Genomic DNA, 26,988 nt, shown 5'->3' with positions numbered 1-26,988 from the left:
ATCTTAGCTCATATTAACATACTTAAAGCTGTGGTAAGCTTTTTTTCATCAGGAGTCATTAGGTGAAAATTCCCTCTCAACCTTTCAGCCTTTTGTAGTTTTTTCTTGTCTGAGTGCAAGCTGCCTTTCTGCACCTTTATTTGGCTCTCGTTTTAGACTTCACAGAAAGAAATTATAGTAAAAATCACAGTAGGGCTTATTTATTGGCCCTATAGGTGAATCTTAAAAGCTGGTATTTTAACAAAGTTGTGACTGTGTAAAGTGAAAATAACTCAGAAATGTGAGGTAGGTCCATACAAAGGAGAGCCCATAAGAGAGGCTGACAATAACGGCCAAAATACATCGGGTTATAAGACGTTACAGGAAAATGAGGTGAGTGCACAGGCCTCAGTTTGGACGTTGAGCTTGTCCTTCATTCATTTTTCCCTAAGAGAAAACATAAACACAGATTTGATTTGATAGATATATTCCCAAGTGAATGAAACCTGTGCACTTATGTTCATGCTTGCTTGGTGAGGTGTTTTAAATATGGCACCAGATTCAGTTCCTTTGCTGACAAGCTAAAGGTTGTTTGGTATCATTGCCAAAAACTCAAATATCTTTGACGAATCATTCACACTTCAAACACGGATAAATAATAAAACTAAACTGGAAGATTTGGGCTCAATCTCTACAGTCTCATGGCTAAGGGCCTGAGACACTGAACTGCAAACTGCTCCAACCGTAGCATGTGAACGTGCATGAATGGGACAAGTTAATGGGAGCTGTGCATTGCATAGCAGCCTCTGCCTTTAGTGTGTGAATGAGGTGTGAATAGGCGAATGTGACCTGCAGTGTGAAAGAGGAGTTGGATGACTAGAAAAGTGCTATACATCTCAGCTCCATTTCTGATCTGTGGTTCCCATCCTGTTTCCTTGGGGCACCCCTTACTTGTATCATGAAAAATTGTAAGCCCCTCCCTAGGACCAACACCCATTGGCTCCCAGGTTGGGGACCAGTGCCATAGATCATGACAGAGACTGGCATTTCTTTCGAGGTCAGGATTATGTTTCATCATGTTTCAGCCTCTCAATTTTATTCACTTTCACTTAACAAGATTTACAAGAATTTTTTTTCTCTTTAAAGGGTCCAGGTCCAGTTTTCCTTTTAATGACTCACATGAGAAGTTAAGAGTGTTCCTACAAGTTCTCTTAAATGTTCTCTTGTATTTCCCAAAGCTCTCCCTAGGAACGAGTGCATGCTCAACACTATGAAGAGCCTCTAAATGTCAACTGTCCATGGTGCTAAAGAGGAGTTTTGAAAACATCATAAATTAACACCTCTTACAGTGTATAACTGTTTGCAGTGCTTCATCTTATGATTTTATATATCATTGAATGTAGGAATTGTAAACAATGCAACCAGTGTTCATTAAATGACTTCTTATTATGATTATAGCAAATCTAAAGGGACAGTGACCATTTTGACTCCATTAGCTTGTTTTCCTAACAAATATTTAAGAATATATGAAGTGAAAGAGTTAACTGCCATCATGGCAGCAGTAGGTTATAACTGTACAAAACATGCCACGAGTGTCAAACAAAACGAGTCTTCAAAACCAGCCTGAGCATGCAAGTTATACATCCAAACCTCCACCAATGTGGCCCACAAGTTCATAATACAATTGGCAGCTAACAATTTCCCTACATTATGTACCCTCAGTGTTTTATGTTAAATGTGTTTGATGCTGAGTATTATCTTTATTGAGATTATCTTTGGGCTGTTTTGCCTGTATTTAGATAGGATACCTGTGGAGAGACAGGAAGTAAGGTGAGAGAGACGGGGCATCTTTCCATATACTCAAGGAGTGTGCTATTAGCCAGCAAACAGATAAAGTTGAAGTTATCATTAGAAATACAAGTCTAGAATAATTATTAATAACATTTGGATTATTTTATCAGTTCAGACCTATAATAGCTGTCAAATGCTCCATCTAAACTGTATTGTCGCTGCTTGCCACCTGTAGTCCCTGTTCTTAATAGCTAAAGTGCTCTGTAATCTGATGTAAACAGCAGTCAGCTGATAGCACCGATAACATCTTGCAGGAAAAGCATGGTTTAGCACTACTTTGTTGAAGAAAATGAGGATAAAGTTGCATGTTAGCTGTGCCAGGTTATACTCACATATAACCAAAGCAATGAGTGACAAAATTAAGCCTAGAAATATGGATATTTGAAGGCTAGTGGTGCTAGCGCTGCTAACGTCGGCTAAACTCTGTAGCCTTATGGTGTGAAGCTGTTTTACTGGATGTGATTTCCTGACATTAGACTAGTGGACCAAACGCAATTTTACTATGTGTTTAATCAAATATGACATTTTTTAATCTAGAAACATTGCTTTTTAATTCTTTCAGACACTTAAACTGAGTTTAAAAGCAATATGTTACGATATAAGTGTAGAAAATAAATAAGACAAATACCTTAAGAGGATTCTGCAAAGAATTTAAGGAAATATCTCATTATTTGCCATTATTTTGCAAACTTGGATTAAAAAAAAAAACAAAAAAACAGTGACCCTTACTTGCTGGCATTGGGCCAAAATCTCATATCTTTAATTTTTTTCATAAATTATTTCACTGGTCACCCTTAACATCTGTCAGTGGATCTCCTAAGTGAGGAGCAGAACCCCAGCATGCCTTCTGGTAACTGAAAAGCAAGAAAGCCAAAGTTAACAGAAAGGCTGCCATCGGTTTACAAAAACATAAGCAACTTCAGTCATATGTAGAGTCGGACCTGGAACAATGTGTTCTTGCAGCTGAGGCTGCCATCCAAGGCAATACAACACTTTTATTTAATCATTTGAAGTCCCCACTCAAGTGGTATGTATAATAATTTTGATCTTACTGTTGATCAAAGCAGTAGTAATCATGACTTAATCAAGCAGCCCTATTTCACAGTAAAATATGGCCAACCTTTTCTTTCCTGGTCATCCTCAGTGATGAGGGATCAAAAATCTCCCCTTTGGCTGGACCCATAAATAAGACCGGATGATAAAGTTCAGTACACAGTGTTATTGTGGCATGGCGTGGAGACATCCAGAGAGTCACTCTATCAGACGGCGAATATAGAGATAAACTTACAGGGTCACAGAGCACATAAAGAGCACATAAATCATATCACACTGAATGAGTCACTGTCTGCTGCTCTCCCCCTTCTTCTCTGCTCTTAACATATCTAACAAAGCTGAACATATTTTCTTATCCTTATCGTCTCCTCAATATTCAATATTTAATTATGACTTTATTCATTTATTTTTTTAAAGATTTTTTTTTTGCCGGAGAAATAAAAGGACGTGAGTTAAGCCTCTGATTATTGGGCGGGAAAGATCTGTGGTTTTTAGTTCCCTGGGAACATTAATAAGTGACAGAAAGCTAGATTAAGAAAGCTGGGATGCGGCTGGAAAAGAAAAACGGCAAAGCTTTGAAATGCTGCCAGTATCACCAACTGCACTCTTCTGACACAGCTGATTGTAAGAGAAGCCGATAGCGCAGCCGGCGTAGGCCTTTAATAATTCATTTAGTTAGGCTATGATCTATCATTTTGTACCTTTTGACATGTGATATTGAAATTTAATATTGCATCAATACAAGTGATGTATTGCCAGTCGTCAGGAGAAAGGATGTGGATTGCAAAAAGATCCAGCAAACGTCTTTTCACTGCTCTCTCTCTTTCTTCCCAAAGCTTCATTGTACTCCGAGTAGAAAGGCATAAGAGAAACATCTGTCTTTTTTCTCCCTTTACTCCCAGCTTTGATATGTGTGTTTAAAAAAATGACAAGTTAAAATGCTCAGGGAGAAAGTCTCCCGCTAAAACCAGAGTGGGGGTTGGGGGTTGGGGAGGGGGTTTAACATGACAGCAGTGGCTGAGGGAGACGTCACACGTTGTCAAGGTCTTTGACATGACTCTTTAGTGCGGTGAAATCCCACAGGCGATATTCAGGCTGCGAGCAGAGCGTTAGGTGCTGGGAACCAAAGGCTGTTGTAGTGGTGTCAGTCGAGCCCGGCTCCCAGACTGCTTCATATAAGCAGTCTGCACTGAGAGATAGGGATGCATCGATAGCAACACTGGCTGATGTCAGTCTGAAGTAGATTATATGTGTCAGAGGATTTCCCTCAACACTAACCGCTCCAACCAAGAGAGACAAGGAAGAGGAGACGCACAAATTCTTTATTGTCTGTTTTTCACTTATAGACAAAAAGAAATAGAGATACTGAAAATTTAAAGTGGTGCCACACCACGTTGATACCTATCAGGTCATGACCCTGGGTCAGGTATTGACCTGATTATGCTGAGCAAAATTAAGATTATTAACACATTAGACTTGTATAGGAGGTGCTTGTTTGGCCTTCTTCTCGCTAAGGTACTTAAATGTACACAAATCCATTTTTTTATTCATAGGTACAGTGAAAATGCATAAAACAGCTAATATTGTGCACTGGAAAAGTTGATACCACCTTGTCATACACCTTTCAGACCATCTCAGTTCAGTTCTCAGTGTCAGTAAAATTACTTGGACTGTCAAACGATTAATTTTCAAAGTCATGATTGATCTTAGAATATCTGTATTTTCCTTGATTACTCTCCCCTTTTATTTGAAATGTCACTATTTGGATTTAAATCTGGTTTTGCTTCATTTGTTTGTTTTTGTTTTAGATATCTTAAAGGGATATTTTGGTGTTTTTGAAATTGGATTGTATAAGGCTTTGGCAATAGAAGTGTCAATAGCCTCCCCTCCTTCAAACAGGATGGAGGGGAAGCTAGGCTATATAGCACCATGAGTTAGCCAGTTTAGACTATAAAGAAGACTAAAAGGAACTTTGGGTACATCGAAGGTTATGACATGAACTTTACCGTGGAAAAAGGAACTTGGTGTGGACAAAAAGAAAATGAGGGAACAGTTAAAAGGCAAATGTTTGACAACACAGATGACTTTTGACTTGTCCACTGAGCTGTCTGAGAGTTTTTAAAGTGAAATGAGACATGAAAGAGCAGTGGTGGATGCATTTTACATCACTGTGGCTGCAGGGAGAAGCTGCAGGGGTTTAAGTAAAAGGTGCTGAAAGGGACAATAAAGCATGCAATAAACATCATTATGAATGCATTAATGCTGACAGCCTTAGGAAATGCATCCTCTGTAATGCAAAGATCATGAAGAAATTCAGTCAGAGTCCACCATGATGCAATATTTCCACAAGTATTTAAAAACAAATTACATTTAGATATGAAAGAACTGGGCTGGTGTAGCTCAGTTTGTAGAAATAACTTAGTCTTAACCTTGTCCTTACTTGTGTCTTCTTGATCGTGTCGTCTTCGTAATCTGTTTCTTCCGTCTTAAATGTTTGTACATATTTTTGTAGTATCTTCTCTCATATTACTGCTTATGTCATGTCTCTCACCTGTCACCTAAATAAAGGGGCGGCACAACAAAATCCACAGTTTTTAAATACCCAATATAAAAAGTCCAGGCTTTTTTAAAAATAAAATGCTCCTTGGGAATTTCAGACTTCTTTATTATAGGTGAAATGAGAAAATTCCTCTGACAGAAGTCTGGTTTAATCGTTGTTAAAACATTTAACTAAAGTCCAGTCACAGCTATTATTATTTCATGTACAGTATGGTTGCTCAGTAAATCAGAATCATACCATTACCGCTATCAGAGCTTTCACAATAAGTTTGATTCTTCCCCAGTAATGAGAATTTTTTTTTTTTGTGTAACTGTGCAATTCTTTCTCATTCAGTCTATATTTTTTCTCTCTTACTCTGCTTATATGCAGTCAATCGAAACTCAAGCCCACTGTCTGCTACCATTTGACTTCATCTTGCAATTTAGGACTTGCTAAATGTAGAGCTTATACACATTCTTTAATATTGATGTATTCATCCCAATCTATGTCATTATCACATTTGTCACCTTTTCTGTCACAGTACCTCTTTTGTCAGGCCTAATGTGCAGTGCAGGATCATGCTGGTACTTCACTTACAAAGGACACATAAATAAATCCAAGGCCATTTTAGCTAAATTACACTGGACTGAAAAAAAAAAAAAAAAAAAAACTTGTGTCGTAAAATTTTGAAGTAAATATTTCAATGCTTGATCTTAAAACTTCACACAACTCTCTTAGTTGAGACTAAAATTTCTCATAAATCTTAACAAACTTGGGGAAACTAATGGAAAGGATAGATTTTACCCGAAAGAGCGTCAAACTTTGATTTCTTCCCACCTCTAACCGTAGTTTTGGGTGCTGTGGTACCAAATGATGAATTCATTCATTCATGAACACATCTTTTCCCTCTTGAGCCAAAGCACTGAGGTGAAGTTGTGCCTCCTCGAGCTCCTCCAAACTGCTGCAGACGATCTCGGTGTGAACGCATCCTAACACCGCTTCATCACCATCCACTGCCTGCCCATGTCACACTCAGTGTAAAAAAATATGGCTGCTGATGGGCCTGATGATTACGGATGACGGTGTTGATGATGATAGCGATGCTGTCAGTGGCAATAACGATTACGACAATACAGAAGGTTGTCATTACACTGATCCATGGAATCATTCCTCACTGGTGTATTCTAACATATTCAGCTAAGATACACCTAAGTCGTGCTGCTCCGACGCGTCTCCTCAGTGGGTATGAGTCTCAGGACTGAGTTAGCATGTGTTGTGTGTCTGTGTCGGCTTCTTTTGGCTGAATCAGACGTTGACCGGTTATTGTGTGTGTTAGTACAGACCTGTGTCACTCTTGTTCCAGAGAACTGATGAGTGTGTGCAGCTGTGTCATTAACACCACGTTTGTGTCTGTATATTTGCATTTTTACCCCGATATACGGATGTCAATTAGACAGAGGAAGGAGAAAACTGTTTGACAATCCCTGCATGCATATGTGGGCTATTAATAACAGCAACTCACTGATTTCTGCATGACCTGCTCCTCCAAGACTTGACTCAACGCTGTATCTGTTCATTTTTCTCATTCACAAAAACCTTTTTCTGCACTGACAACATTTAAAACATTTAGCAGTTTAATAACAGCACGTTGTTGCAGGGCTTCCAGGAATGTTGACCTTTAGCTGTGCCCTGATCTGCTCTGAACATGTAGGAAGTCTGCCATGGTTGTAGGTGTCTGGCTATGTTAACAGTGGGGGCGAGAGACACAGTGAGAGAGAGAATTAGGTGCAGTTAGGAGGTGCCTTGGGTTGCATCAGGTCGTGGTGTGCCTCCCTGCTCTCTACCTTATGTCAAGGCTTTATTATTTCTGCTGCCAAGGTCCTGACCTGATACTCTCAGGGTCTGCCTCTGCACTGCAAAAACTCAGGTCTTAGACCTTTTTTTGTCTAATTTTTCAAATATTCCCCATTACACTTCTTTTTATCCACTTTTTATCCACGTTTCAAACATTGTGTTTTAATAAAAAACAAGATGCTTGATGTTAATTTACTTAGAGAAAAATAATACAAAGACACTCACCATAATGCATTTCTTGTCATACTGGCATGTATGTCTTTTATGAAGATGCTTATTTATTTTAGTCACATTTTCGTCACTTTTTCCCCTTATTTAGTCCCTATTGATTTCTCTGTCTTTAAACTGACTTATGAGCCTTATTGGAAAGTTAATTTTTAACTGTACTTAATTTAAATAAATAAACTTTCACTGTTTTTAATACTTACAGAAAAATATTTGAATGAAGGACTTTTACTTTTTGGGTAGTATTTCCATAGCAGGTATGGGAGTCCTTGATTTTTGCTGATTTTGATACTTGTATTGATACTTCTTAATGATCTATCACATCAGTAGTTTTATTTTTATGGTGTACAATAAAACAGGCATGATAATGGGAAATATCTCAAAACCTTAATTATTTGTAATAGCAGATATCAAAACTTCAGGCAATATTTAAAGCGAATATATCGTTTATAAATATGGCTGTACTCAGCTGTAAATATTGGCTATACGAAGAAAAAAGTTTGTGGAGTTTTAGATGGATCAACAGACCTACAATAAGTAAAGTCTTTTCTTTTTTCATCCTTGGTCTTATACTTTAGAGAGAGTTAGAGAGAACTATAAATGGTAACCACTTTTTTTTCCTCTTTAAACCAGCGGTTGTGCTGTTCCAATGGCACTGTCCACGCCTTCATAGCCCTTATGGAGGCTAGTGAGCCTGGAGCTTGGGTGACCTCCTGGTGGTCTTCAAAAATGAAATCCACACCAGTAACTCCAAATTTGAATGTCTTTTTATCCATTTTTAAATCAAAATTTTAGTGCTAGCAGCTAATGCTACCCTTTATTTTGTATCCCACAATGCATTGCAACAGGATGTGATGACCAATGGCAGGCTTTTCTGTCATCATATCATGCTCTGCTGATCAGCACATGTGCAGACACGTTCAAACTGAAGGAGAGAGCCTGAATGACTTGTGATGGAGAGAGAGAGAGAGAGAGAGAGAGAGAGCCTTTGATGATGGTGATGATTTTTTTTTTTTTTTAATCCAAGCTAAATTACTGCAGCACACAGATTCTTAAAGCCCAGGCTGTAAGGACTAAAAGGATGTTTAGAGCTTGAGTGTGAACCACAGGGTTGATGTTTCACAAACTTTTTAAGACAACAAGTCCTGATGAGACAAAATGGTTAAACGAAAGCTTAGGGCTCACAGGGTCAGTTTATGAATATCTGAATCAGATATCGGCAAAAATTGTATTTTATATGTACCTTTCTGTATTTGGTAAAAAGATGTAATAATAGATTTTAAACTGGCCCCTTTTATCTGTTTTGAAATTTTTACCCCAAACTACAATAATGGAAGTTCCTCACTAAAACTAGAATTTTCTCTACTTCATGTGATATTTATGATTACCTTTAACCCACTAAAGCCTGTAAACACAAATTATAGCCAGAAAATTCAAATTTTTTGGAACTGAAATCTTTATTTTACTTTCTACTGAAATAATAATTTTTTAAAAATTCCAAATTTCCCAAAAAATTAACAAATATAATTTTTTGTATCTCATTTGATACAGTAGGTGTTTTTGCTGACTGATAATCCACTGGAGGGTATTTTTTAAATCATTTTTCAGATCATATTCAGATGGGGTTTTTTTATGATCATACTGATTAGCTAGAGTATCATAAACGTATGTATGAAATATGATACAACAGGCATTAAGGGGTTAACTTTCCTTTGCATAGTATATATTTTAATGAGCTGACCTTGATCACATGGCAATATTAGTGCTCTTTATGCCATTTAATTTACTTATCTACACTGTAAAACTGGGTTAAATAAGTATTGGAAACAGATTTTTGGAGTAATCAGCACTCATACATTTACACTGGGTTAATTTAGCTTTTATAAGTTAAACTACACTGTGGAAACTTTCCTACACTTAAAGATGTGGTTGAAATCCAACTCAAACCATGTTTTAGCACTTTCATAAATGTTCTTCATCCACTGCAGTTTTCCTTATTTCTATCACATACTTTAATCTTGAACATTGATGACACCCAAGGTAGCCCAGTTTAAGTGACTATAAGAATAAAGTGCACACTGAAACAGGAAGTCCACTTTATCATGTTCAGTACACCGTTCACTGCATGTTATAGTTGCTCCCTGCAGGTGGGACTTCTCTAAATGAGTCAGCAACTTCACTCATGGTGCAAACGTGTCTAATGCCCAAAGGAATTCTGGGAATAATGACCAAAAGCGCTCAGACTGGTTGAGTACTATTTACTTAAAACTAAAAGTGTGTTCAATCAACACATAACAGTGGAGCTGTTGAGATGATGAGCTTTTATTCTGCTGATTTTAACACAGATTTTGACTTGGATTCACGTTTTTAGCTAACAGGAGTTGATACAAAGTTTGGGAGCAGTTACCATGGCTTTAAGTAAGTAAGTTGAAGCAGCTGATGTATCTACATGATGTATTTAGTTTCTTCAACTTAAAGACCGTAAAAAGGACCACATTTTTTTGTCAGGTGTGATGTATAATGTAAATGTGTTGGTAGGTTGGAAAAGTCTGCTTTGGTTAATGAAAACTTAACACACTTGGTTAGAGTTTTTATCATCACTGATCTATACTAGGCATGTTATCTTCATCATGGACATCGACAAACAGTTTTCATGATGAAGCCAAAAGTAAAACCGCTTGAAATAAGAACTTTAGTGGCTTAATATAATGAGATATTTCTGACTCAAAATTTGACAAATGTACTTGCTAAGACTTGAGTTCAGTGTGAGTTCCTCAGAGAACAGATTTTTACACAACTGCTTATGCAAACACACAAATGTTGTCCTCTTTTTGACTTTTATTTTTGTCATCTTTGTATTTATTTTTCTCAAAAGTAGAAATTTGAATGCTTCACGATGATATAAGAACTGAAAGTAGATGCATCAGAAAATTAGAATAAACACACTATAATTTAAAACACATGTATGAGTTAAGCAGACCAAAATGTGTGGTATTAATAGAAAAACATGACAGCAGATTCGTATCAATGAGTCAGTAATGAATCAAATGTCTGGAATTCCCTTGTAAAGTTGGTACTCAGGGTAGAAAATGTGCTGAAGTCCCTGGAAAAGAGTTTCCAAAGGTCATATTTTAAGTTTCTTTGTCAACCCAGACAACTTCTCTTCATTTTTTGGATGTTTCTTTAGTTTTTGTTTATAGATTCCTTCTTTTTCTTCTTTCCTTTCTTCTTTCCTCCTCCTGCCTCAGGGGTGCGTTCGGCAGGTCAACACCTCAGCGGGTGGGTTGTTGTGGGCCAGGTGACCTTTGTCTGTCATTGTTTTGCTCCTCACACCTCACCCAGGGAGAAGGGGAAGGAGCTTAGTGCCTTACACCTGCCACCGGCTTTACTGTCTGGGGTGCGCTTCATGGTAGTGTGCCAAGGACGGTGGAGAAGGTCCCAGATGATTTGTTCTCTTAGCCAACAGTTGGTCGACATCAGACTTCTTAGAGAGTGGGTCACTGCGGGTTAAGTCTCCGATGGCCCGTCGTGTTAAAAAGAACCAAAAGGAGCAGCTTTTATGTAGACAACCATAACCAAAGTGATGTCGCTCTCCAAATGCGATTTACGTTCCTGCGTGCAGATAAATCAAACGCACCTCAAGTGAACGAGGGGACGGAGATGAAATGAAATACCCAAATGTTGCCTCCACTGAGGCCTGATTGAGTTCAGGTGGCTGGAAAGTGTCTCACCCAGGGCTAGTTGTCAGTGAAGGATCTGCTGTCTTCTCATCTGTCGGTGCTGCAGGCTAACTGATGAACATCGGGTGTGTTGCTGTGACGGATGTTTGCGTGCCTCCTGTGTTGCGGGGGGACAGGCCGCTGACACACTTCATATTTCAGAGGCAAGGTCTGAGGAAGAAATGAAGATTGATGTGGAAAAATGGAGCTGCAACTCATCGCCCGTTCGACACATATATTATCATTTACACATACGTGACACCTTGTCTGTATATCTGTATACACATATGCATGGGCATGATCCAAGGCCCCACACATATTCACGTGGGGGGGTTTCCTCTGTTATTAGAGCCATGTGATATAATTGCATTTGATCTCCAAATAAACAGGGAATCAGTCCATCTCCTCGCTGGAGATGGCAGATGTGATGGACGAGCGCATTAGCGGCGAGGACAACATTAGATTTGCTCAAAATTATTGATCTTTTGTTTGTGAGCCAAGTCGGCGATAAATAACAGTGCATGGGAGATGTGACTCATTATCAGTGTGCCAAAAGCCCGACAGACCTCTGTCAAAACACACTCTCCTTCCCCCCTCTCTTCCTCCTTCCTTTCATCTCCGTCACTACAAACCAATTTAATCTGTTTTTAATCCTTCCCTCTTTTCTGTCGCCGGCGCCTTTAATGCGAGGCCTCACTGTCACTATCTGATTCCCTTAAAATTTTAATCCTGCACTGATAACCCTGTATTATTACTTATTACACACAGGCGCAGGACACTGACACAAGCGTACACATATACACATGCAAATATGTACGCACAGCGTTTAGTGGCTCTCTCAGTTTTTATTCCTTTTTACCTTCTTAGTGAAGAAAAAATCCTTTTATCACACAATGGGTAATTTATATCCATTACCAGCGTTTTCAATCCTTTTCAGCGCGGCTGTCACTGCCTTTGGCACACTCGTGATTAATGTGATCTAATAATAGTCTGCCATTATATTTCCTTTAGTAAAACATGTACCAACATCCTATTCAGCTCCACCAAATTCATTGCCCCTTAAAATATTTTTCCCCTTTTCGTTTGAAAGACAAGATTGCTGTTTTTTTTTTTCCTTCGTCGTCATGTCGTCTCCCAGAAGGTGATTATTTGAAGGGGTGAGGAGGGGAGGGGTTGGCATGATGCTGGGGGGTTTGTGTGGATGCATTTGTGTATCGTCAGGTCGGTGCGAGTGTTGTGTGTTTGGCCACATCATAGAAGTGGAGATCAGTGTTTAAAAGAGATGTGTAGTTTCACTTCAGCAGGAGATTTGTTTTACAAAAATGAAAAGATGCAGCTTCCACGCATGCATACATTTATTCATAATGCTTTGCACAACATTTTAGTGTTGTCTTTGAGTGGAGAAAACTTATAAACGGGTGTTATTTTGTTAAAAAAATGCACATTTCTTTTGGTTTAGAATAATTTTTTAATTGCATGTAATCTCAGAATGATTGTATTCAATGCTGATTAATCCCCTTTTTGTCTTCTTTTGAAATTCCACAATTTTGCACTTAAAAAGTCTTTTTGTTTCATTTTGGATTTTATTCTGTCTTGAACTAATGGAAATTTTCTTCACGTTTAGATGCAGATTTGCTTTTATTGTGAAAGAAAATAAGGAACTTAAAGTAGATCAAAGGCTTTGATATGAACTTTTGAAACTTCTGCCTGCATAACAAATTGGCCTTTATAGTTAGAAGTAAAGACACCTGAATCTTAACAACAGAAAAAAAGGAACTTATTATGGATTGAAAAGGAAATAAATTGTCTTTAAAGGACACTTCCTGTTGAGACACTCCATAGCAGATACCACGAAGCTCAACAAGCAGCAGCAACTCTCCCTCATGTACCATCCATCCTGATCATGTCAGAGAAAGAAGTCACTCATGTTTTTGGACAAAACTCTAAAGAACAAAGGTATTTTGTTCTTTATTGTATATTTGATTATCTCTCAGCTAATTTTTTCCTTGATTTTAGGAAGTTATGTACACACTACGGCTGTCAACTATGAACTAGGCTGCTGAGTCTGTGCATTTATTTTGAAAATCCTGATTAATTGCATGCTTTATTGTCCCTTCCAGTCTCCCTGCAGCCACAGTGATTTGAAATAAGTCCACCTCTGCTCCTTGATGTCTCAGTTCACTTTAAAGAACCCACAGACAGCTCAGTGGAAAAGTCAGAAGTCATCTGAACCTTGTGATAAAAATTTGACATTTATTATTTCCTTGCTTCCTTTTCAATCCATAACAAGTTCATTTTCCTGTTGTTAAGTTTAGACCATAATGAATTGAATCTTCTCACATTTTCTTGCTTTTTCATATATCCAAATTATATGTATAAAATGTATCCAAAGAGGAAGTCAATTACCTTTATTTAAGGACAGTACAAATACACAAAATGAAACAAAACTGTCAAGGATGCAAAATAGTGGAACTCAAGGATGCCACAAGAAGGGGAGTTTATTCCCAATTAACTACTTAATCTCTGAGATTAATTGCAATTAGAAAAGTGAAATCTTCCTTTAAACCCTTTAAACACAATACAGTTTTAGTTCTTATTTGTTTTTTTCTTATAATGCCTCATTTTTAATTTAGTTTCATTTTTTTGAAAACGACTTTTACATTTTAGTTGTAGAAAACAAGTATAACCCTGAACTGCACATCATAGTTTTTATTCTCATATTCTGCAGGCCAAATTCAACCATCTTGAAGTGCTAAATGACTAAAATTATAACTGCATTGTTCAAACTGTAATTGCTCATATTTAAGCCTTTTTATTTTTACAAACTTTATTGAACATTTATGTCAAGAAACCAGCAAAACATAAGATATCGCATCAAGTCAGTAGCAAGGAATCCATATGTAAGCCTACCTAAATACACTGCATCTATTTGAATAACTTCTTTTATGTTTCATATCACACTATAAATTGCTGTAAATATATTGTTGTCTTTTTTCCTGTATTGTTCAGCCATAATTCAGATACAGTCTGATGTAGTCAAAAATCTTTTAATGTCCATAATAATCGATTTAAATACTGTCCACACAAAATTTTTGTTCTACTTCCTTTTTCTCCCTCTCCGTCCCATCTTTTTCGGTAGCAGGTAGTTTGGGATGGGTGATGGGGAGGAGAGACGCTCCCCATGGAATGTGCATGGGATTAGGTGTGTATGCGTGTGCGTGCATGCACGCTTCTGTGTGTGTTGGTGGGGAGGTGGTCCAGCAGTGGGCTCTGTTCCCTCCCAGCCGGACAGCCTTAGCCAGTCTGCCAATCATGGGGCACGCTTCAGACAGGGCGTTGCCAACGCTCACACACACTCACACACACGATGCTGGCTCCTTCCCACAAAGAGGGTTAACCCTTACTGGGTTCTTAGACTTGTATCCAGGATGAACAGGTGGTCCCACAAAACATGGGCATCCATTTCCTCATGACTTATCCCAGTGTGTGTGTGTGAGTGTGTGTGAGGAGGGAGGGGGAGACAGAGACATCGGGGGGAGCGGGGGACACATGAGCATCACTACACCTTTACTGTATGTTTCTTTATGATTGTTGCTGCTGATGGGAACAGTTTGTGGGGGGTTGGGGGGGTCCTGTCTCTGTGTTAAATTGGCATCAGATGTCAGTTATGGGTCTGTGAATCTTTGGTCTGTAGATACAGTAGAAACCAGTATGCTTTTATTTCTGTTTCATTATTTAACAGTCAGACTTTTTATGAAAGGTGGTTTTCTGCTTAATAGTCAAAAAGGGAAAAGCAAAAGCTTTATAATGTTTGCTTTCTTATTCAATTTCAAAATAAGAAAAAAAATGAACTAGAAGAAAGGAGAGAGAAAGCGCTGTTCTGCTGACCGGACGTCATCATCAACAAAAAAAGCATCATCAAATCACAGTCAGGGACCTTTAGGATCTGGATAACGTGTACTTGGAACCATGCTTTATTTGCAAATATTAACCAAAATGTATCATACTGGTAGGCATGATTATAAAAGAAATATATGTATTTGATGTGATTTTCAAAGTAAAAGCCCAGCGATGCATGTCTGTGGAGAAGATCCCTCCGCTTACATGAAATGCTTTTATTCTGAAATTTCCCCATTAAACAGTTTACCATTAAATCAGGTAAACCAGACTCAAGGTAACCTACTAGGACCAACACAAAACCTTCTGTGATTGAAATAAAGTTAAAAATAATAGTGAATAAAGATATTATGCATATATTTAAATAACATCAAGCAAAGGAGATATTTTCTCTTGTATGATCCCTCTTTCTTCAGCTTCTTTTCTCTCTCCCTATGCTTAGAGACGACTAACAGTGAATAATATGAAAATGACTTTTTTTTTTTTTTTTTTTTTTAATGTGCCTAACCACAGAAACTATGATGCATTCTACTGATGCAGACATACTGGTAAATATTTCCTGAGAGAGAACAGTTCCAAAGAGATTTTACCCAGTGATTAAGGACCTCTGATTCGCTGCAAGCAGCTCTGCTGATGGAAACGTATGGATGTAGGAATTTGGAAAAAATAGTGTCTATTTTTAGGTAAATTTGTCTTTCCTTCTTTAAAAATTGAAAAGAAAATGAAACTTTCTTTTAAGTTTTGCTCATCCTTTTTTGACAGTAAAAAATCTCTGTGTATTTCAATTTAGATGGCTGATTTTTTTTTTTTCAAAAATCAAATGATCACTTGTTTTTAGTCTCTAAAATTCACTTCAACATCATTAGCAAACAAACAAACAAAAAACGCTGACCTGCTGTTCTTGTGTTCTGCATTAATTGCAGTTGGGTTCATAATTAGTGCATTATTATTTTAAATCCCATGCTTTATTGCCCCTTTCAGCACACTTGGGTCAGTCACTGCAGCGTCTCCCTGCAGACACAGTTATGTGAAATAAGTCCACCAGTGCTCCTTACTGTCTCATTTCACTTTAAAAAACTCAGACAACTCAGTGGACAAGTCAAAAGACATTTTTCCTGGTACTTTATTTCCTTTTCAATCCATAACAAGTTCCTTTTTTAGAGGCCAAGTTCATTCCATAACCTTTAATGTACCTAAAGGAACATTAAAGGAACAACAAGGAAGTCAGTTGTTCTTAGTTTCAAAAATCAAACAAACCTGGTTTCTTATGCAAAATAGTTGAATTTCACATTTTTTGATTTGGAATTAACTACAGAAATGGTCATATTAGTCATATTTTTGAAAGTTTAAGAGTCCTAATTTATATTAATTGATTAGATCCTTTATGAAATTGTCCTCAGTGAAAGCCAAAGATAAAGTAGGCTGTTTGAGGGAAGCTCTACATTTATTAAACACTAGATAAAATCGTTTAACATATTATTGATGTCTGATGCTAGGGATGGTGCTAATGCTAGCTGTTCTCATGCAGCACATCAATGAAAAGCTGGCTTTGCAAACATTGAACAGTGAGATTTGTAAAAACATTGCTATGGGCCTTACTTCACCACAGTATTAGCATTAGGTTGCAGGTTGATGTTAATTCTAGTTAATGTTCATAAAGTTGCTATCAAGTAGCACTGAAGCTACTTAGCATTACCAGAACTTCACATATTGTCAGTATTTAAAATTTCCACTTGCCAGGGTGGAATTCCAAAGTGTTGAATCCAGAAATTTCTGATAATTAACCTTCTTTTTAAGAAAGGGGATGGAAAATACTCCTGGATTATGTTGTGGATTTCTTAAGTCACTCGTGCACAAACCTTTACACCAAACTGATGTAACAAAAATAGGGTCACAATTTCACCATGTCACACTAAAAGCAGCCCAGTGATGGTTTCTAGGAGAGGGATTTCTCTGATTGGTCGGTCACTGGACCATCAAAGAGCCAAAAAAGGGTCAAACTGCATTCATCTGCCATTTAGCAATGGACAGCTAATATATGAGCTCCATCTGAACATTTGTTTGTACTCATGTGTTTGTTGGTACCTGATCCCGGAGTCTGACCACACCAAACACAGCTGTCAACACTTTACAGCTCTGTTTTTTTCCCATCCGTTCCTCTTCACTCCTTTTTTCCTTTGAATCCCTCCATCCAGGATCCCTCCATTAAAGATAACTGGTATTGAGCCACATCTTATTCACTTCAATCCTCCTCCCCCTCCTGTCTCAAGTGATCCTTTCCCAGCAGAGAAAATCGAAGGTAAACCGCTTCTAAGGCGAAAAAAGCTGCTCCTCACTTGGGCTGTTTTAAATACCAACCCTCTCACACGTGAAGTGATGCAGGACTGTGAGAGTTTCTTTAGAAGAAACATGTCAAATTCACAAAGTTACACATTTATCTCCTGACCGCTGCGGTTATTTAAGTTACCGCTGCAGCTGAGACCGTCTCTGCCTTTGAAAACTCCACTCTTTCATGTTAGAGGAAAACACTTTACTTTAACTTCTCTTTATTTGTTCTTTTGTGATTTTTATGCGGCTCAGTCGTTCTGAAGTACACGCTCACACGCACATGAGAAATAGACATTTTTGGAAAATATGAGTAAGTAAGCAAAGAGAGAAAAAGCAGAGAGCAGAATGGAGCGGAGGAGATAAACATAAACAGAGCAGAGAGGAAAAAAGGTTTGTCTGAGTCAGCGGGTTTTAGTAAAGTCTGATTAAACGAGGTGGGAAACGGTCGGGTAGTAAATAACAGAGGTGTCAGAGTGTTGTTTAATGACCTGGATATCTAATGCATTAAATACATAGCTGCAGATCCAAGCAGGAGTGGATTTTTTTTCACTTTAATACCTTAATGTGCACAAGGAGCTGAGACATTTAAACTATTAAAGACAGAGTGAAAGCAAGCTGGCTCTAAAGGCTTGCCTTACATTCAAAAGGTGGTTTTTACCATAATTATCACTGGAATTATGTATTTTCTTTAGTAATTCTGACATTAAATTATTAATAAAGACACATCAGCTCTGGTTTAATGCGTGGGCTCAGGATTGTTCAGTCTTAAGACGGGTGCGTCTCAGTTGTTTAAATCAGCTATTGTGTATTTCTTCTTTATTTTATACATGCATTGTCTCTGCACGTCATTGTTTCATCTCTTTTGTTGTTACTCAGATAAAGGCTTTTGGACGGCTTTGCATCCTGTTATTAAACCCTTTTTAAAAGAAATGCATATGAAAGCTGAAACAATTCATATTAGACCTGATTATTTTTATTTTTACCCTGTTAACCATTGAAATTCCTTGGATCATCTAAAATGCCAAATAAATATAGATCTCATTGTAATTTCTGTAGTCCCAGTCTGACGTGTAAATCACTTCAGTTGTCTGACAAAGTTTAAAACTCAGATACTCTTCTTTTAAAGTCTTTCATTACAAATAAAAGGGTAAATCTTTAAATATATAAGGGGCAGAAACTATCAGTTGATCAAGTATGGTAATCAGGAGTAGAAAGGGTACAAAAATAGTATATTCAAGGACAAATTGCTTTTATTTTGATAGGACATCTAAAGAGAAACAGGAAATATGGGAAAAAACATGCACCAAACAGCTCCGGGATCAGGATTCAGCCCTGCTACTGGTGTCTTCATGTAAGGTGCCTGCTGTTCCAGCTGAGTTAAACCGGCAGCTGACCTGAAACAAAAGACAAAAAAGAATTTTATTCAATAAGAAATACAATGACTGGTGTCCGAAACAATCAAAGTGAAAGTTAATGGTAACTTATTTAAAGTTTTGAGCACTAAGTACTAGGGAGGGGCAATCATTTTTGAATACTCGCTAATTGATTATTTTTAGCTCAGTGGACGGAGCTAGAAACCGGGATAAGCAGCAGGGAATGACATGCGGTGTAAGAGCCACGGGCTGGACGTGAACCCAGGGATCCTGCAAACATGGGACACAAAGTAACCGCTAGACCATCTGTACCCAATATTCACTAATTAGTTTATCTAAAAAATACAAGATTTTTATTGGACTATTTCATCTAAAAACATTGATATATTTGTGTTATATTTACTGGCAGCTGACTGTCATACAGTACTACTATCAGACAGTGTCTGTAGTGCATGTGAAAGCTTTTTGGTAGCTGCCATTTAATAAAACAAGAAAGCAGTAATGTTTGATGGTATAGCTGTAGTGTTCTAGACAAACTATTTAGTGTACAATTTTTAATGGAAAAGATCAATTAACTAATATATATTTGGTATTTTCAGGTGAAATGCATCTTTAGTCATTTGTGCTAAGCATTGCTCAGTCTGTTAGCCCGTCAGCAGTGATTTCCATTATGTGATGGCACTGACCTAACATATTTAGATTCATGCCCTGGTCTGTCTCTTAAAAGTCTGAATTTTCAAGTGATTGCCATTGTCCTTGAAAGGGTTATTTTCTTTGAAATGCATGCCCCTGAGTAATATTGAGGATTTTTTATACCTGAGGTTTAGAATGGTCAAATATGATCCCTGGTATTTAGTGATTAACAACAGTAAAATATGACAAAGTGCAATACTTCACCCAAAACTCATACTAGAGTAAAAGTAAAATGACTGGTTATATAAATTACTTAAAAAATACCAAGCACACAAAAAGCTACTCAATCATAGTAAAATAAGTGAATGTATTTTTTTTTCTTTTTAAGCCCTGTAGATCATTAACTTACCAGTGTATAAATTAATTTTCAATCATCCAGGCTCCATTTGTGATGAGGTTCAGAGTATGTTCATAAAACACCCCAATGTTAAAGAACTTACAGTCCTGATCTCATCTCTGCTTGATGAGGAGATTGGAAGCTCACTGTATGGGTTACGAGTATTGTCGATTCCTCACTCTGATGGAAGATTTTTAGAGCTTTGCACCCTGATCTTTAAATCCTTTTTAACAAAATTCACATTAAAGCTAAAACAATTAATATTTAAACCTGATTCTTTCCATTTTTACTCAAGTAAGCACTACAATTTATTGGGTAAAGTCTCAGCTAGACATTTTTGAATTGCTTCTGTTGTCTCACCAGCAGTTCAAAGTCCAGATCCTCTTCACTCCATGTCTTAAATCACAGATTAAGGTGTATATTGGAAGCAGTAATTATTTGAGTCTGACAAGTCGTCCAAGCTGGATTAGAAGCTCACAAATTCCGTGGGCACGAACATCTTGTTAGTTTTCTTTGCATTTGCCTCTTGTTTTGACAAAATGGTAGTGATGGGGATCATGCAGTTTTCACTTCTGTTATTCAGGCCACAGTACATGCCGTGAACTAGAAAGGGCGTTGGGATCACAGATGCACAGAGCACTGTGGACACAGATCCTGACGAAGTTGTGGATTATTTCATATTTTTAGTATCCATCAACAAATACACAGAAAGATGAAACACAGCAACGCTTGTGTGACTCATACCTCATACATTTAATTTAAAATAAACTCCATTGTTGTAAAAAAAGCAAATCAATGAGCCAAACGCTCACACAAAGTAATGCTTCATGTATTGATATTAAAATGGGCTCTGTAGTTTATTTGAGGATGTCCAACTTTGACAAAAATGCCGCCAGAAAAACTGACTGATTAATCCATTAGAGAAAAATAACAAATGTACAATTTACTCCTGCGTTTGATTTTCTAATTATAACAGTCCCAAGCTTTTTCATTAATAAATAGATGTTCTTTTAAGAGTCCAGAGTTGGAACCAGTGAGTTTGGAGCTTAGTTCAAAATAAAGAGAAGGCATAATGAAATATGTGAGGGAGGGATTAGCAAATTGGCAGTTTTGTTTTCCTCAAGGGATATGTGGACAATAAGTAACATGGAATAGCACCAGGGATACAGTTTTTATACTTAGCACATAATGATTTCATCATTTATTTGTTTAAAGGCCTTCCATCTGATTATAATCAGAACTTTTGGGGCGTTTGAATGGTAAAGAAATAGATTCACTCAAAGTGGGCACACTCAGCAGGATGAAGGAGGAGAATGAGCAGAGAGCTGAAGGTGTTCAGAGGTTATCACGATACAGTCGGCAGAGCAGCAGTCGATTCACCTTCCCCTCCTCTTTCCAGGGGGGAAACCCCTTCTAGAGGAGGGGATGCTCGAAGCACAGAGGAGGAGGGGGAGGGAGGGAGGGAACGGGAGCAGTGGTGGCTGTGAACTCAGCACTTTCCTTATCTTCTCTCTCTCTCTCTCTCTCTCTCTCTCTCTCTCTGTCTCTCTCTCTCTCTCTGTCTCTCTCTCTCCCAGGGCTCCCTGATCAGTGCCGACCAGAAGCGGAGCAGAAGCTGAGGCTGGCTTAACGGGGCTAAGCACACTGTCACGCTGTCGAAGAAACTCCCCCCACCCGACGTCTGAGGTGACTCAGGGCTTTCAGGGAGGAGGGAAGGAGGGGAAGTAAAAGGGAAGGGGTTAAGTGGGGGAAATTACATGAGAGGTTGGGGTAGTGAGAGAGAGGACACATGGGTGAAAATGAAGCTTTCATTTTCAGGTATATATTGGTTTGCAGGAATGGGTACAACTCAAGTATATATTGTTCTTGTGTGACATCATACACTTATGGCAGGCAAAAGCCTTCCTTAGGAGAAGTTGACGGTCTTGGTTGCCACCTGCACAGTCCAACCAGTTTTGGTTTTTTTATTTATTTTTATTTTTTTCTTAATAGTAAATCGTTGTTCAATTGGATGCGTAAATCAAAACCTCAAAGTCAAACATATTCACAAATTACACATCATACGTGCTGTACATTTTTAGATTCGTATCCTAAAGTCTGGGTTGGGGCCAACAGTTGGGTCAGTGCCAGATGAATTTTCAAAATTTCTTTGCTACAGTATTTACACAAACGGCCTCTGATGGTCCAAGGGGTTAAACATGCAAAGAAAGCCTACGTGACAGATGTGAATTGGCTTCTTCCAGGCTTGTAAACTGCTTTGTTTGGGCCACTCTGCAACATAACACAAAGCAAATTAGTTCACACCACTGCAACTGGAGGAGACATGATGTATCATTTCCAGTCCAGCAAGTCTCATATTCAATCAATTTAAAGCGATTTATCGCTTGAGCTTCTGTGCAGTAAATTCGTCTCTACAAGAAGGACAGTATTGCTCATTCACTGTTCTTTTTCTGTATTTTCATTGTCATGATAATGCCAAATATTAGGCTGTATGGCTGCAGCATGTGGGTGATTCATCACTAATTCCCCATTGTCATCACCGTAGTAACGTGACAGCATAATTTCAGGGCACATATAAACACAAAAATGCTTTGCCAGCTCAGTTATAAAAAAAGCTACTGTAAACAGTAATTTTTGTGGACAGAATTTGCTTCTAGAGCCTTGAGTTTCTCATGTAGTAATGAGTTGCATCGTACTTTTGTGTACAGCCAATGACATTGTGTTTTCAAGGCTGAAGTTTGCAAGTTTATTTGGGAGAAAAAGAAAAAGACAAAACAATAGATGTAATCACACTCAAAATTGACAAGATGATTTCAGGACTATTTTGTCAAGTAACACATGATTTGTGGTAATGTATATACATTTTATATAAGCAGTTACTAATTGCTCTTCATAGTGTTATTCATATCTGGTGGGGTGGCTGTTCTGGGATTTCCCTGTCCAGAAGAAAGCATCACGCAGGATCAGCACATATTCCTACTCTGTGCTGATAAGGAGAGTCTGAGACAGGAAGAGAAGCAGTGATAAACCCAGAGCAGAGCAGACATCAGTGACAACAGAATTACATTAATTAAGTCAGATATAGCATAATGGAGGAGCTGGGGTGGAGGAGGGTTGCAAACAGCAGCTTGCAGAGGGAGCAGCAAAGCATAACCAGTTTAAATATGGCAGCATAAGTGCCGTTAGTCAGTAGCATCCTTAGAGAGAATCAGCTGGCATCAGCTGGTAAGGACTTGCGTGAGCTCTGCTGATATTGATTATATGACAGCACTCAACTCTGTGGCCTGCCTGAACTAACGGTATATGATTTTATCCAACAAAATTCTCTAGTTTGGACTAATATTTGTCTGCATTTACATATCAAAATGAGACTTTCAGTTCCCAATTCAAATGTATCTGCAATCAGCTTACTTGATACAAGCTGTGATGGATCAGTTTGCACTTCTGCAACCTGCAATGTTCTAAAACGACCTTGTTGCATTGCACTTTTTTAGTCTGAACTGGGTGTAAGGATTGCAAATTGCCAACACAGACAGCTTAAATGAATCTCCCAGTTTTTCTGTGGGTGTAATTAATTGTTAACACGTCTTTGCTGTGCTGTAGCTCCACATAGTGGTCAACAATAACTGATGCCGCTGCCCTAGCCTCTCTTGCCACCCACGTCTCTGCACAGTCACATGACTGAAAGCTGTTAAATAGGAGCGTAAAAGGAAGAAGGTAATAAAACCATTGTAGCCATGTAGCAGGTTATCCACCCTATGATGCCATCTGTGATGACGATCACTATGACGACAAGGATGACTGTGACACAAACACACACCTTGCACTACACACACAGACAGGGCAGTTGGCTGGGACGTCTGTTGCACATGGACATACAGACAGTCTGCATGGGCATATGAACAGATAATTCCCATTTAATCCCATCAGTTATCCATGGTAGTACGTTTACCCTGTCTATCTTTAAGTCCTCGCTGGCTGCCTCTTATCTCTTTTGTCCAGACCAGAGGATGTGTATACATTGAGCACTGCATATATATGTGACTTCAATAATGTTTGAGGACTTTGGCTGAAGGAAAAGTGGGAAAAAATGCAGCTGAAGCCTGAAAAGTTAGAACTTTGAAACTGCTACAGCATGGAAAATCCTTGCAGGCCTGTGTGACCCTGGCTTGACGCTCTGGCATGCTACGAGGACGCGAGGTTAGTTCACCTAGCAGCTATTTCTTGTCCAGCTGTGGAAATGCCTTTGCCATCGTATTAGGAATATCTACCCAAGGTGTGGATGAACATATTGCATTCATCTGTTAATACATGTAGGCACGGTAGTGATTTATTTCAGCTGATATTAAAGTGGGGATTGACTGTGATGCCAGTTTGACGTCTTAATGTAGAAGTATGACAGAGTAAGTGAACTCTTCTCCTCTCGCTGCACCTTCCCTCATCTTTTCCTCGGCCAAATTTGGACTCTGACACTAAATGGATCAGATGTAAGTGGGAGGATATTTATATATGTCCGTGTGTGTTAGTGCATGTGCAGCTGTGTGTGGTTGTAAAGTGAGGCATTATAGCACAAAAATGCCTGAATAATTTAGCACTCACATTATTTTCTAATGCCATTCTTTAGAATCTGACTGCGTCACTCTAATAAATGTGCATGTCGGAAAGTTCAGGGGATTTTGTAGGGCGCCTGCGAACAGTGAGTGATGGCAACCAGCCGACTCTCAGCTCCCTCTTGTCTACCAACAGCTCCATGTGATCCCTGTGCACCATATTCTTCTCTCAAAACTAACGCCGAGGCGAATCGAAACAAAAAGGCCACATATTTTATTTATGTGTCAAAAGTGCGGTGAGAGGAGGGAAGGAAGGGGGGAGTGGGGCGTATCACTCTATCTGCCGGTTGATATCATTCCATCCATGCAGATCAATTCTCCCAGACAGAGGGAGATGAGAGAGGAGCAGGCACAAGAAGGAGGGAGGATGGGGAGGAAGGAGAGCTGAAATGGTGGTCGTATTGATTTGTCAAAGAAATACAGCGTTGCGTGTTTTGCTTAAACGTCCACATAAACCTGAGCTGTCAGAGGTGGGCGGGCATATACTGACATTTGGCCACAGAGACATGGATTGTGGATTTTCTGCTTGGCTTGGCTGTGCACAGTCTTAACCATCAACTTGATGAGGAAACAAGCGAGCATGTGGCCCTGGTAGCTTCAGCTGTGCTTGGTAGTGTATACGCTGCAATAGAAGTTCTGTAAAACATTTGACTGATTAATCAGCCTGAAATCAGCCAAGAGGTTTCGAGTTTGTGCAGCTTTGTGACCAAAAAATCACATATCTAAAACCAAGTCAACTTACTTTAAGGACATTCTTCTGATATACTCACTGTTGTTTATCTTGAAGCTGCTGAATCCACATTTTTTTATAAGATTTATCACTATAAGCCTATGAGGATGCCACTCTAGCTATCATTTTTGCGATCAATAGTTATGGTAAGTATCAAAGTTATGAAAAGAAAAACAGATACATTGACTTATTTCCTACTCAATGCTGCCTTACCCAGAGAGAAAGACAGCACTCAATGGTGGAAAATCAATGCTAAGAGGAGGATCAAGAGAGGAGAGGGTGCACTATTAGTTGAAAACAAAGTGGAGATTCACAGAAATTAGACACTTATTGTTTCACAGCTCTTAAAAAATACAAAGCATGTTGACACCTCCTCACAAACATGCAGGAAAGTGCAGATTTTTTTTTTTTAATAGATGCTGGAAGGCACCACAAAATACACCACCATATTATCAACCAATTGGCAGTTCATTTTAATGCTCGTTAGCCTCGTTAGCCTTAGAAGGTAAGATCTCACAGCTCTTAAAAAAAAAAAAAACTTTTTCAAACCTGCTTTGGAGGTTGTCAAGAAGATTTTGACATTCGTGACATTTTTCTTTTCTGGGATTTTTTTCTAATCTAAGAAAATCTAAAAGCATTCCAAAGCACTAATACACACATTTGAGTGCTGATATGACAGTGCCAAACCACGCTGTTGTTTTTTCATTGATTTAGCAAACTTACTTTCTTAAATAACTTAGGCAGGTTATTTAAGTATAGTCAACTTTCACTTTGCTCATGCACTTAGTGATATAAACTACAACCTGTTTCATCATGATTGTCAGCTAAGTGATAAGGCAATAATTTTTAAACTAATGTAAAAAATTAAGTACTTTTTTTCAATACGTTTACACAAGGGTATTAAATGAAAATCAGTCCAAAGGTCTGTCGTACTCAAAAATGCATGATCTAGATACTTTATTCACCAATTTCCCCTCAGATGTGACTTTTCACTACATGTGTTTCACATCCATTTCTCATTGCAACATGATGTGTATTGTTACTTGTGACGGCGCTATCTGAATGAGTGAGATCCAGACCCATCTGCATGCATCTTTCCTAGCATATATTCACCAATGGCACTAAATATCATACAGTACATCAACCGTTTTATGTCTTTTCAAGCAGCACTACACCCCCTTCAGAACTAATTATTTGTAATACTTGCAGTCGAATGCTTGACTGTTTTTATATTTCAATTTGGGCATTGCCAAAAGCTCTCTACCTCTTGATCCTGTGTGCCCTCCGTGTTTGCACGCAGCCCTGCAGTCTCATGCTCTCACATGGGCATTTCAAGTCTGTTTGATGCAAAATAGGTAAAACAGTGGCAAGCTTTCATTTTAAAAGCATGGTGCATTCATCAGTTTAAGAAAACAGGTGCAAACAATTCATAAAACTTTTCTAGAGAAAACAAAGCAGGAAAGCAAATTTTTCTTGGATGGCTTTGAATATACCTGGTTGGCCCGTGCAGTCAGTGTCAATGTGTGGAAAACCCTTGTTTGAGTTATACTAGTATAATCATTGTTTATGGGACTGGCCAGATTGTTTTGTCTTATTTTGTTTATACTTTAAAAATCATAGAGGGGGAAGTTGCTCTGTTGTTGGATATGCTGCTCATAGATAAGCCAGGAATACACAGCTGCACTAATATGGTCCTATGGGCATGCACTAACTCAGACATTTCATACTTAAATGCTATATATGAAGGTGCTTGAGCAGTTGAGGGTTTGTGGCTTTGCTCAAGGGCATATCAATAGTGCT

General features: G+C 38.4%; 1 protein-coding gene across 2 annotated transcripts in view; it reads left to right on the top strand.

Annotated features, from left to right (window-relative positions):
- Positions 1–26,988, top strand: part of znf536 (zinc finger protein 536) — a 365,283-nt gene that overhangs the window by 57,269 nt on the left and 281,026 nt on the right. For both annotated transcript variants that reach the window (XM_041784365.1, XM_041785223.1), the window contains exon 3: positions 21,426–21,534. The gene's annotated coding sequence lies outside the window, so the exon portion shown is untranslated. The remainder of the gene's footprint in view (positions 1–21,425; positions 21,535–26,988) is intronic.

This window comes from Cheilinus undulatus, linkage group 1, assembly GCF_018320785.1.
Source record: "Cheilinus undulatus linkage group 1, ASM1832078v1, whole genome shotgun sequence".
In the NCBI taxonomy this organism is placed as follows: domain Eukaryota; kingdom Metazoa; phylum Chordata; class Actinopteri; order Labriformes; family Labridae; genus Cheilinus; species Cheilinus undulatus.
This window is presented reverse-complemented; position numbering and strand designations above follow the sequence as displayed.